This window comes from Herpailurus yagouaroundi, unplaced genomic scaffold, assembly GCF_014898765.1.
Source record: "Herpailurus yagouaroundi ecotype Mexico unplaced genomic scaffold, PumYag 184, whole genome shotgun sequence".
NCBI classification, from domain to species: Eukaryota; Metazoa; Chordata; class Mammalia; order Carnivora; family Felidae; genus Herpailurus; species Herpailurus yagouaroundi.
In genome coordinates, this window is record NW_024412415.1 from 3909916 (window position 1) to 3925777 (window position 15862).

Here is a 15862-nt window from a genome sequence, read left to right on the forward strand (position 1 = left end):
TGCAGTCCCATTTGTGTGTTTTTGCTTTTGGTGTCATAGCCAAGAAATCATCACCCAGGCCAATGTCAAGAAGCTTTCCCCCCTATGTTTTCTTGTAGGCGTTTTACAGTTTCAGGTCTTACATGTTAAGCCTACAATCCATTTTGAGTTGATTTTCATATATGGTGTAAGATAAGTGTCTTATTTCTTTCTTTTGCATATGGGTAGTCAGTTTTCCCAACACCAGAAAATGGATCTATATTTTTAATTCTCAAAGCTCACTCTGCATCTTGGAAAAGGTCCCCTCCAAATGTGTTACAACTCAGCAATTTGTTTGGAATAAAATTGTCATAGTCTGTTCTGTGTTCCCCCTGTCGTGTATGTAGTATCGGGTTTTGTGAGTCAGACCTGAGCATAAGGAGGCTCAGGAGTTCTGCCCTGTGGGTAAAGGATTGGGTCCCAGCATCGCCAGAAGTGGCAGCCCATCCCCTTTTATGGAAGTAGCCTTACAAAGTCACCCAGTAATTTCAAATCTGTTGAAGTCTCGTTGTGAAAGAACTATTTTAAGAGAGTTGCCCGCCGTTAAATGTTTATTAAGTGTTTATAAATGTATTAGTCACTGTGCAAACAGAGAAGCAGGTGGTCTTTATGCTCCCACCTGTTCAGATCACTAAAGCAAAGCCACCTGGAAAGTTTCGCACAGTAATTGACCTTCACCCTTCAGAACTTCACTTTCATTAAATTCAGCAATGAGGACTTTGACATCTCCTGAAATATCATTTCCATGTGCCCTTTGTTATTAGGTATGAGCCTTCTGGGAGTCATGCAGGGTGAAGTGGAGACTCCAGTGCATGGCTCCAGAGGTAACGCAGACAGGGAGGGAAGCACCACGGGTGACCGCTCAGAGGAGGCTGGTCAGATAGGCGCTTCTCGTTTGCCTTGCACCCGGGAGTGACTTCATTTTAAGTAATCCTTCCTGGGAATCTGGAAGGCCTGAGAAATTGTAATCACCAACCAAGTTTCTTCGTAGCAAACCACCTAGAGAAGAGACAGGTGTTTTTAGCACCTTATTTAGCTTGTGTCCACAGCCAGCACTAGCCTCTGCACCTGCTCCTGTGACCTTCCACCCCCATGAGCCCACATCCAGGGGCTTATAGATTTCACGGATGGCCAGAGGAAGGTAGAGAGAGTGTTGGCTTGTGTGGTTGTTAGTAGTTTCATGGTGAAGGAGAGAACTCTTCAGTCCTGTTACTCTACCTAGTCACTGCCTGATCTGTGAATGGCTGTGTGGTTTGCTGGAGAAAGCACTGGACCCTGCATTTGGTTGCTGTCTTAACCAGACCTCTTTTCTGGGCCTCACTGTCTTCATTTGGTAAATAAGGGAATTAGACACTAAGCCAATCCCCACAATGCACAGACCTTTCCAAACTCTCTGGGGGGAAAAATTGAGGTAGGCTGTAGCTGCTAGGGTTCCTGCTCCCAAATGAAGCCGTCCCCCTCCGGTCTCTTGCCTCTGACCGGCCCTTCTGGGAACGAACAAAGGAGAAGTTTTATTTGGAAAGGCCAGTCAGAAGTGCACGAAGCTGGGTCTTCCCCAGTTTCCCCTGTTTGTGTGGCAAATGGGTTTGCCATAAGTGGCTACAAGAATATGTACGTCAGCAACTTCGGCCAGTGATTAGAGTGATGGGCGATTCAGAGCCACCATCCTGTTACTCCCGGGATGGAAATGGTCAAGCCCCGGGGAAAAGAGATCAAGCAGCCCTCAGACTATTGGCTAGGGTAGGGGTCAAATAGCAAAGAGGTGGGGCACCTGGGTGGCTCAGGTGTTCAGCATCTGACTCTTGGTTTGTTTCGTTTCACGTCGTGATCTCACCGTTCGTGAGTGGGAGCCCCGTGTCAGGCTCTGTGCTGACAGTTTGGGATTCTCTCTCTCTCTCTTATAAATATTAAAAAAAAGAAAAAGAAAAGAAAAGAGGAGATGAGAAAAGAGTAAAGGTGTCTGTGGTAACCAAGGGGAGGAGACCCCGAGTCTAGAATAAAGGGGTTTCCCAAATCCTGCTATGCACCTCTAACTACCCACGTAGCTGTTTTAGCCCTAATTATCTTCCATGTCTGTGGCAAAGTGAATTAGAACTGGCTTGACACCTGTGATGAAGAAAGTTTACAAAGGTTGGAGGAGAGATGGAGATTACATCCCAGTGTATAGTTAAAAATCATTCCTGAGCCCTTCCGGATAAACCTTAATAAACTCCACACTGCCCTAAAAATTGTAGCTGATGCGAGTGTGTGCTCAGCAGGTGATGTGTATGAATGCATTATCTCATGAAGCTTAACGTATATATCAGGATCCTTCAGAGGAACAAAACCAATAGGATCTCTCTATACATACGTCATGGGTTGGGCGGGGCGGCAAGCCATCTATTTAAGAACGAGCCTCTCACCCGAAATGCTTTGCTGCTTTCCAAGAACACGAGAACGCTGGGGGGAGGTTTTCTTCTCTGTGAGGTCTGGGAAATGCTGGGGTAAATAAGTTACAGGCAATTGATACAGCGGGGTGCCCAGTAGCAGTTTTTAAAGCTTTTTGTCCTACCGGGTCCTTGTATGATGAACATACAGGGTGAAGTCAGCTTTGTCGGGAGAGACCACGTTTTCTTTTCTCTCCCTTATTTCTTCCCCTTCAAGCCGTGTGTCTCTCCCCCACTCCGATTGCTTTAATTTCCTTTTCTGTTTATCTCCTCTTTCCCTCCTTTTATCCTTTCTAAAAATTATTTTTTCTGAAAAATGAGAAAGGGAGAAAAACGGGATTTGATCAGGGGAACTTAACCTGCTTCTCGTATCTGTAGTAGCCTTTGTGGTTTGATAAGAAAAGGGAGGGAAGAAAGAAAAATGGGATGAGAAGGAGGGAGAGCGAGAGGAGGGGGAGGGAGGGTGGGGAGAAAGTGGAAATGGTCTTTACTCCCTGCCAAAGGCAACCTTTTTCCGATGATTCTTAACTTTGTTCTAGTCGCTAAAGCACTAAAGTCCAACGGCTTCATATTAGAATCCCCTGGTAGCTATAAAAATGCCGCTGCCTATGGGGTGCTTGGGTGGCTCAGTTAGTTATGCATCTGACTCTTGATTTTGGCTCCAGTCATGATCTCCTGGTTGGTGAGATCCAGCCCAGACTCTGGCTCAATGCTGACAGCACAGAGCCTTGCTTAGGATTCATTCTCTCTCTCTCAAAAATAAACTTAAAATGCTGCTTCTTCAATTATAAATCGGCATCTCTGGGGCTCCCCTCCCATGCTAGTGCCAATTAAAACTCCCCAGTGACCAATGAGCAGTTTCATCCGAGAACTGAAACTATAAAGTCCTGGTTGAGCTCAACTCCTCGCTGCTAATCAGAAATCACAAGAGGAGTCCCCTCTGGGGGAGGACGTGGGGTGAAAGGGACAGAGAAGGGAACCTGGGGTATTTGAGACCTTGTTCTGGGTTGTGGTTACTGGAGATCTTTGCATTCCGTGGTCCTGACTGTATGTATAGATTTTTTTTAAGTTGGCTTACTTTGAGAGGGAGAGACTGAGTAGGGGATGGGCAGAGAGAGGGCGAGAGAGAGAATCCCAAACGGGCCCCGCACTGTCAGCACAGAGCCTGATGGGAGGTTCACACTCCCAAACCAGGAGATCCTGACCTGAGCCAAAATCAAGAGTCAGACGCTTACCTGACTGAGCCATCCAGGTGGCCCTTATTGTATGTTGATAACCCCAGTTGAAAAAGTAAAACTCTGACGTACGTACACCCACACTGATACTCTGTTCTCTCGTCAGACGTTCTGCTTTGCGTGATCTGGAGTATGGCCCGGGCAAGGATTTGTAAAGCTCCCCAGCTGATTCTGATGCCCCATGGCAGAGGAGCCAATGCTGTAGGGGGAGGCCACCCAGCTGCTTTCTCTCAACAGACTGAAAGTACTCGATTTCCAGAACAGAACGGGAGACATCCGTTGGCTCTTTGCCTAAAATCTATAAGTTACCCTCTTGGTCACACGTATTTTTAAGACCACTATATACAGTTTCTTACCTGCAACCTCAGGATCCCAAAGGTTTTCAAGACTGATTTTTTTTTTTTTTTAAGTAAGGCAGCACCACATTTGGCAGTCAGACTTGATCAGAACTCATAAAGACTATCTATTTAGGAACATCCTCTTTCGAAAAGTCCTGTTTCCCTTCAGAAATATTAATAGGTTAGTCGACAGAGGATTGCTGTGTTCCCCACTATGGGTATAACTTAGAGGATAATACATAAACTTCTAGTTCTGTTCAGTTGAATTCTCAAAGCCATCTGGGTCAAGGGTTTCAAGTCAAGGATTGTGTACCTTGGCTTTGTTACATTATTCTAGTTTTGCCTCTGAAGATCTACCCTCCTCTAGGGCAGTAGCCTCACTCCACGGATAGTCCATTTTCCAATTGTGTCTTAGTTTGAGTTATGCTGACAGGTGATGACACTTAGCAAGAACCAACTCAATCTTCACCCCCATTGCATCTGTGGCCGGCACCGAGCGGGGCACAGTGAGGCCCTGAGAAGTGTATGTTGAAGGAATACTGGAACTGATTTCTATAGTTTCACTGAGTGGCCTTTCCAATCTTCTCTCTAAATTCTGGTAGCATCATGTTTTGATGACCTCATTTGATTGTATTTCCAAATTCCAAAGGGATTGTGTTCCAAGAGGAAGTCAGTTATTTGAAGATAGTGCTTTGGGTTTTATTTCGTTTTTTACTCTTTTCCCTCAAGTTTTTAAATTAAATGCCAGCTAGTTAGGGGTGCCGGGGTGGCTCAGTTAAGTGTCTGACCGGCTCAGGTCATGATGTCATGTCTTGTGGGTTTGAACCCCACATTAGGCTCTGTGCTGACAGCTCAGAGCCTGGAACCTGCTTCGGATTCCATGTCTCCCTCTTTCACTGACCCTCCCTAAATCACATTCTCTCTCTCTCTTTCTCAATATTAAATTCCACCTTAACCTACAGTACAATATTCGTTTCCGGAGTAGAATGTAGTGACTATCAGTTACAGAACACCTGATGCTCATCACAGTTAATCTCCTTAATCCCCATCGCCTGTTTAACGCATTCCCCCACCCACCTCTCCTCTGAATCATCAGGTGGTTCTCCATAAAGAGTAGGTTTCCTCATTTGCCTTCCCCTCCCTTCGTTTTGTTATAGATACTGTTTTTAAAGAGTGGGTTGATTCCTAAGATAGGTAAGAGAAGCCTACATAATCCAAAAGTGCTGTTGCAAACAACCCAACCATATTAGCAGTATAATCTCACTGGTGGTAATCCGTGCTCTCCTCTCTTCTCCTGCATTGTAATCCTTAGACCTATTTCATCTGCTAATGTTCAGGCAGGCTTAGAATCAGGAAGTGCATCATTCTTCATGCTGTTCTCTGGGTTCGGGTGGAAAAATAAGTTACCAGATGGGGTCGTGATGTTCTGTAAGTGTCCTTTCAACTTCTCTGACCCTATAATCCAATAGGATCAGTCTGTCAACCCCTTACTCTAGACCTGCAGGGTTCAAAAGAACATTCTGCAATGATGGGAAATGGTTTCTATCTGTACTTTCCAGTAAGACAACCACATAAGGCTATTGAGTTTGGATGTGGCCAGCACAACTGAGAAGTGAATTTTAATTTTCATTGTAATTTTAATTTTGACTTTGAATAGTACATTTAGTTAGTGGCTATCATATTGGATAGCCCAGCACTAGATCTGGGGTTAGCCACACTTATGATTCTGACCTAACAGATGGGGCATTAGGGTCATCAAGAGATCACTAGACTCAGCCTTAGCCTATTATGGGATGAAGTAATTCTAGGCGTAAAAATAAAGAACAAAAGCCAGAGTATGGAAGTATTAGAAAAACTGGCACAGAAAACCGCATCTGATCCTGTTAGGCTGGATGAGAAAGTGGTAGAAGGGAATTTTCGGGGAAGCAAGATCCTAATAAACTTCATAAGCCATGACAAGAAGCTTGGACTTCTCCCTTCTGACATGGACCTCTTTGGAGGGTAGATAAATGGTCTAGTATCAAAATCCACTCGGCACTGAAGCCTTTCAGCCTGTCTGGCCAGGGAGAAACACCTTCAGAAGCTGAAGGCCCTCCTGCGATCCCAGCTGCTGCTCTGAGGTGGTGTGAGAACTCTGCCAAGTGGTGGTTATTGTGCCACTTGGCACGGTTTCCAGGCCTTGGCACCTGCAAGAGCCACTTCCTAAACCCCAGAAACATGATTTGGCATGGCATATCCTGAGGTTGAGCTGGGAAAAGATGGCTTCTTGTGGTCTTTGTAGATGGCTACTAACAGTACTGGGAGCCAGAGAGGATCCCACTTGAGGACCCGGATACAGGGAGCTCCTTACCACAGCCCCAGGCACCTGCGAGCCACTAACTGATAAGAGTGGGAGGGGGGGGGGGGGCCCCCCCCAGGACTTCACAATCAAACCTCTAAGACAGCTGAAGATTCGGGATTTAAATTAAATGAAAGGTCCCCAGACCCCCTCAAATACTTTTTCCAAGCATTAACTGGAAATCCTTACAAAATAAAACCTGTACCTTCCCTTGTTTTTTTTTTTTTTTTTCCAATTGCAAAGTTTAGCTATTTGGAGGGCAAGTCTTTGCACTATGGTTTTTCCTGTACCAAAATCTTAAAAATAACTCAAAACATTGGTTTGCATGGACCTCAGGCATTGCAAAACTGAACCAAGAACTTCTCACTTAGCAAAAACTAAAATTTGAAGAGAAGGACTCCTTGGCTAAGATGGTCACAATATAGATTTTCTTCCTGACTGATGGAAAATAAAAAATAGTAAGGTACTAGTAGGAGGGGTGTCTCCTCTCGCTCGCTCCTCGCTCTCAACTGAATCGGGCACCTGCTTTTGAGTGTAATTTTGTTGATAAGATTGAATTGAACAAGAACTGTGATGTGTAGGCTTCCTCAGGTGCGTGGTAACTCGGGCCTTCTAGTACTGATTCCCAAAGAAACAAAGTGTGAACCAAAAAAAAGATAAATCTGCCCATTATTAAATTTGTGCTCTTGACGCCTGCAGTTGTAACTACTGTAACAACCAGGGTTAAACTGTTAGTTCGACAACTTGTAAAGCTCTTTATCATAGAAAGCAAGCAAAATCAATGCCGAATTACCCCAGGAATATTATTGATGACCTAAATGTCATTTTCTGTTTTTATTACTTTTCATTGTATTTAGCTTGTAATTCAAACCTCTTTCTAATTAATTTGGTTTGGCTCAGTTGGAAATAGAAAAAGCTAACTATCTAATAGGTGACACATGTCACAGAAACCTTACAACATCCCCATTTCCCCAAGATCAATCAACCATGAAACAACTTGCCAAACTTGTGTTTTTCTAGCAAATTCTTAAGAAATACAATAAAATTAAATTTGTCTAGTCGAAAGAAACGGGGAGAAACATGAATGAGCAGGAGTGACCCCGAAAGCCCAGTTTTATCTAGCCGTAATCTCTCTCCTAGTTGTTAAAATATCCCGAAGCACTCGATCATGTTGCCTTTTAATTTTGGAGCCATGTGTTGTGTTAGCAGCGTGCACATGTTCCTGATTTCAACTTCTGGTTCCCCGGCTGTTAACCAGAACCCTCGGCTGGCCCGGACAAGGTCTCGGGTAGGTCAAAGGCCTAGAGCCTACATCTTGGTTAGATCTTACCCACATGGAAACCAGAAGCCTGGGTCAGGGCAGCAGTGCCCACGACGGCCCCTGATTAAATTAGGCCTGCATTTATCAACTACACAGAGAGTACACTTAACCTTTCAACTCAAGAGTTTTGATGTATCTTTATTTTCAAACCAGAAGGGGGGTGTTTTTTTCTGCCAAGGTCTTAGTCCAATAGCGACGAAATGTAACAGGCACGGTTTCCAAGTTTCACCTGCCACCAGGTTGAAACCACAGCAACGTGTAAGCTGCACCATGGGAAGCATCATATCTGTTTTCCAGATTTATAAGTATGGTATTTTGCCATTTACGGAAAACTACAATTTTACGTCCCTTTCATTTTTTTTAATTTAACGTTTATTTATTTTTGAGACAGCATGAACAGGGGAGAAGCAGAGAGAGCGGAAGACACAGAATCTGAAACAGGCTCCAGGCTCTGAGCTGTCAGCACAGAGCCCGACGTGGGGCTCGAACTCACGGACTGTGAGATCATGACCTGAGCCGAAGTCGGACGCTTAACTGAATGAGCTACCCAGGCGCCCCCCTTTCATTTTTTTATAGGAGTTTAATATTTTCCTTTGGTTTCCTGCTTGAGTTACTTCTTTTTCTCATTCATTTCATTCAGTTGATAAGAGCTATTTTGTCAATTAATAAATGGAGCCATATTAGGAAAATCCACGTGTGGAAAGAGCAATAAACTGCTTTTAGAAATTTGATTTCTTTTAACTCCCCTAAGTATTTGGCTTCAATAGGACTTTGAAGAATTTCATTTCTTCAAAACGCACTGTTTAATTCTCCATGAAATTCCCATCAAACTCCTAACGAGACAGAATAAACACTACAGTCTTAGAATAGGTGGGGTTTTCTTGTTGTTGTTCAATTCTGTCAGGTCACGTTCTCCTGAGGAGCTTTTGATGCCTCTGACTGCTGAGCAGTTTTGAGACACTCCGGGTCTGCCAGGGACATCCATCATGCCCAGGTCTCTGATTCCTGGCACAGCGGTGGTGGTGAATGGACCAGGGCATGAGGAGTAATGGTCTGGACGCACTAGAAGGGACTCCAAGTCCTTCATTGACTTATTCACTAGGTCCTCGCTGAATGTCTACGTTGCTCTAGGCACAGGGGCTTGAGCGAAGTGGGGGGTGAAAAGTCCCTGCCCTTCTAGAACTCTGTAAATTCTTCATCAGTGTGCTTGTCCAATGCCAGTACATAGGTATATAGAAATACATGCTGTAGTCTTGAAGATACAATTATTCTTAATGTTAAAAGGATTGTTGTTCCTGTCATAACATTGTTTCTGCAGTATGCTTGTTCACTTACCTAAACTCCTTTCATGTGACATTTATAAATCCTAGCCCAGAATGCGCTTTCAAAGTGGGGAAAGGCAGCAAAGAGCCTTCAGGATGAATATTCTTGGCTCAAATGAAAGATAAAATGAGTTCGTTTTAATTAAAAGTGGTTGCCAATCGCCCCAATATAGTGAGCTCTTCTTTGCCTTGTGTGAAATCTAAATCTTAAAGCCATTTTGAACCTTTCCTAAGACATGAGGTTATTTTGCCAATTACCTTTCGTTTGGAAATAAGTCTTAAATTTCCGATTAACATTTATCAACATAGAATTTCAAAACAGCTTCACGAATTGCTTTTTATCTTTGTATGTCCATTTTGATGCCAAACTTCCGACTTTGACTTTATAGATCAAAGGTTACTCTGAATTTGATATTTACCAAGAGGGGAAAAAAAATCAGGGATCACCATTATCTTCATTGTTATCGATAGGCACATTTTTTATGGGGTTTAGTTTACTGAGTATTTGATAGGTCAGTCAGTAATGTGTACTGAACCCTAAGTGTGAACAGAATATAAATATTGTCATAATTGTGGCCAGAATTAGTGACAGGAGAAAAATAGATGTGCTTATTTTAATTTTTTTTTCACTTGAGAGTGAGAGAGAGTACCTGTGGTGGGGAGGGGCGGGGGGGGGGGGGGGGAGAGAATCCCAAGCAGGCTTCACAGCTATCCTCACAAAGCCTGATACAAGGCTCAATCCCACGAACTGTCAGATCATGGCCTGAGCCAAAATCGAGAGTCCAACATCTAACCGACTGAGCCACCCAGTCACCCCTGTGCTTAAATTATTTCTAGATAATTTCTAAATAATAACTCCGTTACTAAATAAGTCCCTGCACCCTTCACAACCAGCCAAACTCCTTTCTCACTTTGGCTCACTTTTTGTTGGACAACCCTTGAGCTACTCTTTGTTGCTTTTTAGATCTCTCTGAAAACAGTAGTTCTTTCACTCTTTCCAGCCTGGATTCTTCAGGCACCTAATATTAAATACTTCATATTGAAGGGTTGCTAACTATCTACCAAGACCAGCCACTGCCCACCATGCAGACCTCTAATCAACATTCAGAAAACATTCATTGTGCTCTGTTCGAGGCATTAGGTCTAAGTCTTAAGATTTTTTTTCTTAAGGTGATTGGAAAGAGAAGGGCTTGATGAACCAATTAAGTATACTGGGGAGGTCACTGAAGTCCCTGGCTTGATTTTTTAGAATGTTGCAGCCCCTTGTAGAGAGAATACGGTGTTGAGCTTGCCCAGAAACCTAATCCTGAAAACCAGGTGCCCAGTGATCACAGGCCTGGCTGGGACTGACAGTAAGACCTCTGCCACTCTTAGATGGACTTCTTCTGGGTTGTTGGCTTCTTCAGTCCGCTTTCCCTAGCCTGGTGCCCGGTGTTAAGATGTTCTGAAGCTCCTGACTCCCACAGATGTCTCAGACTGGGGCGCATAGAAACGAGAGAGGCCTGGGGCCAGCCTGGGAAGCAGATCGAAGAAGTGGAGGGAAGTTAGAGGCCCTTGTCACTAAGAATGTTTCATGGAGTCTGATACTCCTTTTTGTGGTTGTCTGCCTGTTCATCCCCAGCTGTCCACTTTTCCTTCTGTTTTGCCTTTAAGACATTTTACAAAGCCTCCTTTCCACATTCATGTCCTCTGCTATCCTTCTATTCCTCTCTTGCCATTCATCCGAGGGAAATAGTATCTATGAGACTTGATTGTGAAATGTTGGAGAATTAATCAATAACACCTTGAGGTTTTTCAGCTTAATTTGTATATATTTATCTTGGAATATAGTACGCATCTTTTTAGCAGGCAATTTTGTAGTTGTTTGGATGTTGGCAGGTTTTAGGGGTGGGAGGGAAAGAAGTTATATTTTTAGCTATAGTGATTTACTCCGTAAGTGGTGTACATTGTAGTCTGTCCTCCAGTTGATTTATTGCATATGGAATCCGCGCAAAGTACACTCCACGATTTCAGTGGTTTACAAAACCAATAAAGACAGAAAATGCCGAAATAAATATTTAAGATTCCTTTTCTGCATTGCACTAAAGATAGGATGAAAATAAATTTTAAAAGAAAGCATTTGCACTTGAGGAATTCAGGTAAAGTCATGAAGCTATAATTAAAAACAGAGTTGTAGGGGCCAAGTGAAATTTGGAGGAGATAATTAAATTTTACTATTCGTCTTATTTTTATCTTCTATTCAATTTAAACAAAGCCAATCTTGATGGACTATGAAATACACCATATGTTGTCATTTTAAAATAAGGTTCCGTATTTAAATTTGGCATGTTGGCTGTGTGGCTCTATGCCACCACTCCCTGCTTCAGAATCCTTCTCGACACAGGGCTACCGATTCGTGAGAGTCCCGAACACTGAACTTGCATGCGATCTGATTTTTAGCTGGATCCCTTCACTCCTCCTTCACAGAGCTGCAGTAGCTGGGACCATTGTCTTACTCTTACAAACAAGCCGGACTCTTCATTAAAGGCCATCTCACAACCCACTCTACGTTTAAGTCCGCATTGTTTTTTCCAATGTGAAAATCTCCCTCCAGAAAGCCTTTCCTAGAGACCGTGGCCCAAAGCAGAAACCCCATGGTTCTCCAGCCCGGCTGCACATCAGAATTAACGGAGAGGCTTGTTTAAAATACAGATCCCAAAACTTCCTCCAAACCTAAGTTAGACTGTCTGGATCTAAGACCTAGAAATACACATTTTTCTCTGCTCCCCCCACCCTTCCCCCAGTCACTTCTGATACAACTAACAGTCTGGTATTCTCCATTGATTTGGGTACCACTGCTATAGTGGAAAGAATATTGGACGCAAGTTCAAATCTCAACTGCTCACTAACTGCCCAGCTTCCTCGACCCCTGGGCCTCAGGCCCAGCAGACTGCAAAATTTTAGGCTCTTTCCCAAAGAGTTTGGGAGGGGAAGGATGCTATAGAAGAAACCACCCAACTAAGTTAGTGTATCGGATAGTGAGACTGTGCTCTGAAGGTGGGCCAGTGAAGCAGACTGCTTCCCTGAGTGGCATATGGTAGCCAGTCTCATTTATGTTGTGGTCCTACTGTACTGAGTATCAGCAGCATTCCTCACTCCCTTCTCTTGAAGCGTAAACAAGTTTTGTCTTGGATCCAGAACTCTCACAGTCACTTGTGCTTAGAATGGTTCCAAATGGAGAGCGAGTCTCAATTTCCTATACCTTACAGCACCCCATTGCCTATTGAGTTAAGACGTGAGAGGGCTGTGTGCCAACTTGAGACCCGAGATATCTGTCCTTGAAAGATTTCCCTCTGATTGAGAAGAGACTCAGAGTCTTAGAACTAGAAGGGACTTCAGAAACCATCTCATGTAGCCCCCTTAAGTCTCAGTGAGTTCATGATGCCAACAAATGGTTGGATGAGAAAATCCCATTAGCTCACTCAGAAGAGTCAGAAAACCTCATCAAAATGAGACCTATGTAAACCAAAACGATAAAGCATGTTGAATTGTTTTAAACTGTTGGTTCAGCCAATGGCTGCAATCATTTATGGTATAATTGTATTATTATGGTTATGATGCTATCAAACAGGATTAAACAGGTGGATTCTTTTACAAGCTCCCATATTTAGACACATACTTCCACCCCAACTTTCTCCATCTTGAAAAGGAATCCTCCCCACCCCTAGTAACTTAGTTTGACTCTCAGCAGTGAACAACCATGACTTAAATTAAGGAGTTATAATGAACTCCGTTTGCTAAAGCAAAAAGCAAAATGTATGTTACTTACTAGGCACTTGGTATGATGTGGCTTCTGGACTAGTGATTTTACATACATAAATTCTATGTATAATCTATTAGTCTTTATAATCCTCTTTAGGGTAGATGCTACCCCCGTTTTACTGAAAAGAGAACAGAGACATACTCAAGCTCAGAATTAGTGTCTCACCTAGGATTCCAATGTAGGTCCATTAACAGCAGTTAAGGGCATTAGACTATGATTTAGGCAGAGCTTCCTAAAATCATGAGTTAAATATCAATTAAAACTATGAACTTTGCACTTCTGAAACTGTATGCAAAATTGTACATAAAACTCAGAGTCCATGAAACCAATGCTACCCAATGAATATAAATTTCTAGGTCTTGCTTGACAGAAAAGAAGGAATAGTCTAGTAAATGGTATATGAATTCCATCAGGTTTAAGTAGAAGTTACAACTGGGAATTCAAGTTCTTTTTGAGAAGGCAGACACCTCACTTTTTTTTTTTTAGACTCCTTTTTGGTTTTTGTTCGAAAATTGTACTCTAGTGTTCATTTTGGCTTATAGAAATAAAAATAGTAATAGAAACTAAAAATATTAGGACCAAGAGGGACTTGATATATCATCTAGTACAACCTTCTTGTTGACAGAGGAAAGGACCCAAAAAATCTCTGAGCCTTACCCAGTATCACATAGCCAATTAGAGTCAGGTCAGACCTGGAGTCCAGAACTTCAGATTCTTATTTGAGCACTTGTTCTAATATGCTGAATAAACCATTAGTTCATGGCACATGCATCTAAAGAAACAGGTACGCCCAGTGCATATTTGGAGTCCATTGCTTTTCAAACTACTGAAACGTGTCCCTGCTTGATTGAAAATGAGATGGTAACGAGATACAGCACAGATACTCATTTCAGCCCTATAAAGATACTGAGAGCAGCTGGAATACACTACCAGGAGTTGATACCACAACGAGATTGGGAACACTGACCCGTTAGAACTATAGTCTGAATTATCAGAAACTTGACATCAGTGACTCCTTTGTGTCTTCATCCATGTATATTTATTGGGCACCAAACTGTGTGTTGGGCCCTGTGCTTGGCTCTCTGAACACAAGGACCCCTAAGATCCAGTCATTGTCTCCACAGGGATCTCAGGCACCAGAGGACTTCATAGACAGAGGCTGGGACCCTGCCACATTTTACACAGGGAGGGAGGTGGCACACTCAACACTATCCCGTGTTCCTAAGGGCACCTGGGGGACATTGCTCCTTAGAAGAATGGCTTCTTGTTTCCTCAAAAGGTTTTCTCCTTATAGGAAAATATTTTTCAGTTTGCGTTAGCAGAGTGTTGGCCAGTATACACGGTTTTCCTTCAACAGGGATTCCTCTTCCAGAAGTAGTCATGGGTCACCACCAGACTAATTAAGAAACTGGAGCTTGTTTTCTTTTTTTTTTTAATTTTTTTTTCAACGTTTATTTATTTTTGGGACAGAGAGAGACAGAGCATGAACAGGGGAGGGGCAGAGAGAGAGGGAGACACAGAATCGGAAACAGGCTCCAGGCTCTGAGCCATCAGCCCAGAGCCCGACGCGGGGCTCGAACTCCCGGACCGCGAGATCGTGACCTGGCTGAAGTCGGACGGTTAACCGACTGCGCCACCCAGGCGCCCCGGAGCTTGTTTTCTTTTACAAGGCCAATAACTACCAACCGTGGCTTTTGGGGGATGTCTGCAGTTACTTTAACGGACACTGAAAAGTTCCCAAAATGAAAGTAATTCTAATCACTCAGTTTATAGAACAAATGCATGTGATGATGAACACCACCATAAAAAAAAAAAAAGCTAGTGGTCTGACAAAAACCACACGGAGGAGATTTGACTGCACACGAAAGTGAGTGGGTGGGTGGAGCTGTTGCATTAGGTCAGCAAAAATGTGATGAAGTAGCAGCTGTTTACATTTTGAGAGGATGGACGGAAACGGTATTTTAATACTGCTAACTCACGTCTAGCCGGTCATCACTCTCTGTTAATACTTGAGCATTTTCGTTCTTGAGAGTGATTCTGTACTAAGCTGCGAAATGGTAATGAAGTCTCGAGATTGTGAATTTTTATCTTAAGTTACAACTCTTAAGCCTGAAGGAGAGCCCGAGCAAAGCACACTTGTGCATGTGTTGATCTGAACTAATATATACAGGAGTGTTTCATCAGGGATTTCTCAATGCATTATAATGCAAATTGCATTTTTAAACCAGCCAAACTATTGATGGCTTTATTGAATGGAATAATTTATTACAGAAGTATTTTAGTCAGATGACATTTCATCATCAAATAACAGTAAACACAATAGCCATTTCCCATAAGACTGTTCTCTTGAGCCAAGAGCTTAAAAAAGAACATAAAACTTGCCTTGTTCCAAAGATGGCATTGTACTAAACAGTTGTTTATTACACCAGAGAAGAAAAGAGTTCTGCCAGCCCGACATGGTGGACCGGAAAAACATGGCATTGTGTCAGATCGTCCCAAGAAATCTCCATTTTTCCCTCCTGTCCTAATAATGTTTGACAAGTGGAGATGAATTTTTAAAATCCAAGTCTCTTTTATGCCATTCATTGGGATAATACTATAAAATCTCTCCTCGGGTCCTCCCGAGTATTACAACATCAATGACCTGTCAGCAGCTGCATACAGTTTTTCTTTTTTTAAGACTGTGTAAAGCTATGGTTAGATTCTAATTTTCTAAAATAGGTTTAAGTATGGGGAGAGCCAAAATTAGGTGCACTTTTCTTGCTAGAAATCGGACCACAAATTGTACATTGTACTTACAAAGATGATTAAGGCGGTCCAGCCGCACACCAGCAGTTCAGCTGATTTAATTGGAGCATGCAGATTTGTGTAAAAACATATGTTGGGATTGGGGAAGCCTTTTTTTTATACTGTTGAAAAGTTTTTTTTGCAAGTTCCTGTGTATAAGTTGTACATTGTCTAATTCTCTCCTAGAAGTCTAAGATTAAACTCTTACATGCCAAGGATCCAGTAGTTACACATTTTTGTCAAAATGGGAATGCCTTATTCCTACCTTTCTCCCA

The 15862-nt window shown here is 42.8% G+C and overlaps 1 protein-coding gene across 7 annotated transcripts in view; it reads left to right on the forward strand.

Annotated features, from left to right (window-relative positions):
• The window catches only part of CDIN1 (CDAN1 interacting nuclease 1), a 280396-nt gene that overhangs the window by 174791 nt on the left and 89743 nt on the right, over nt 1–15862 (forward strand). The window lies entirely within an intron of this gene.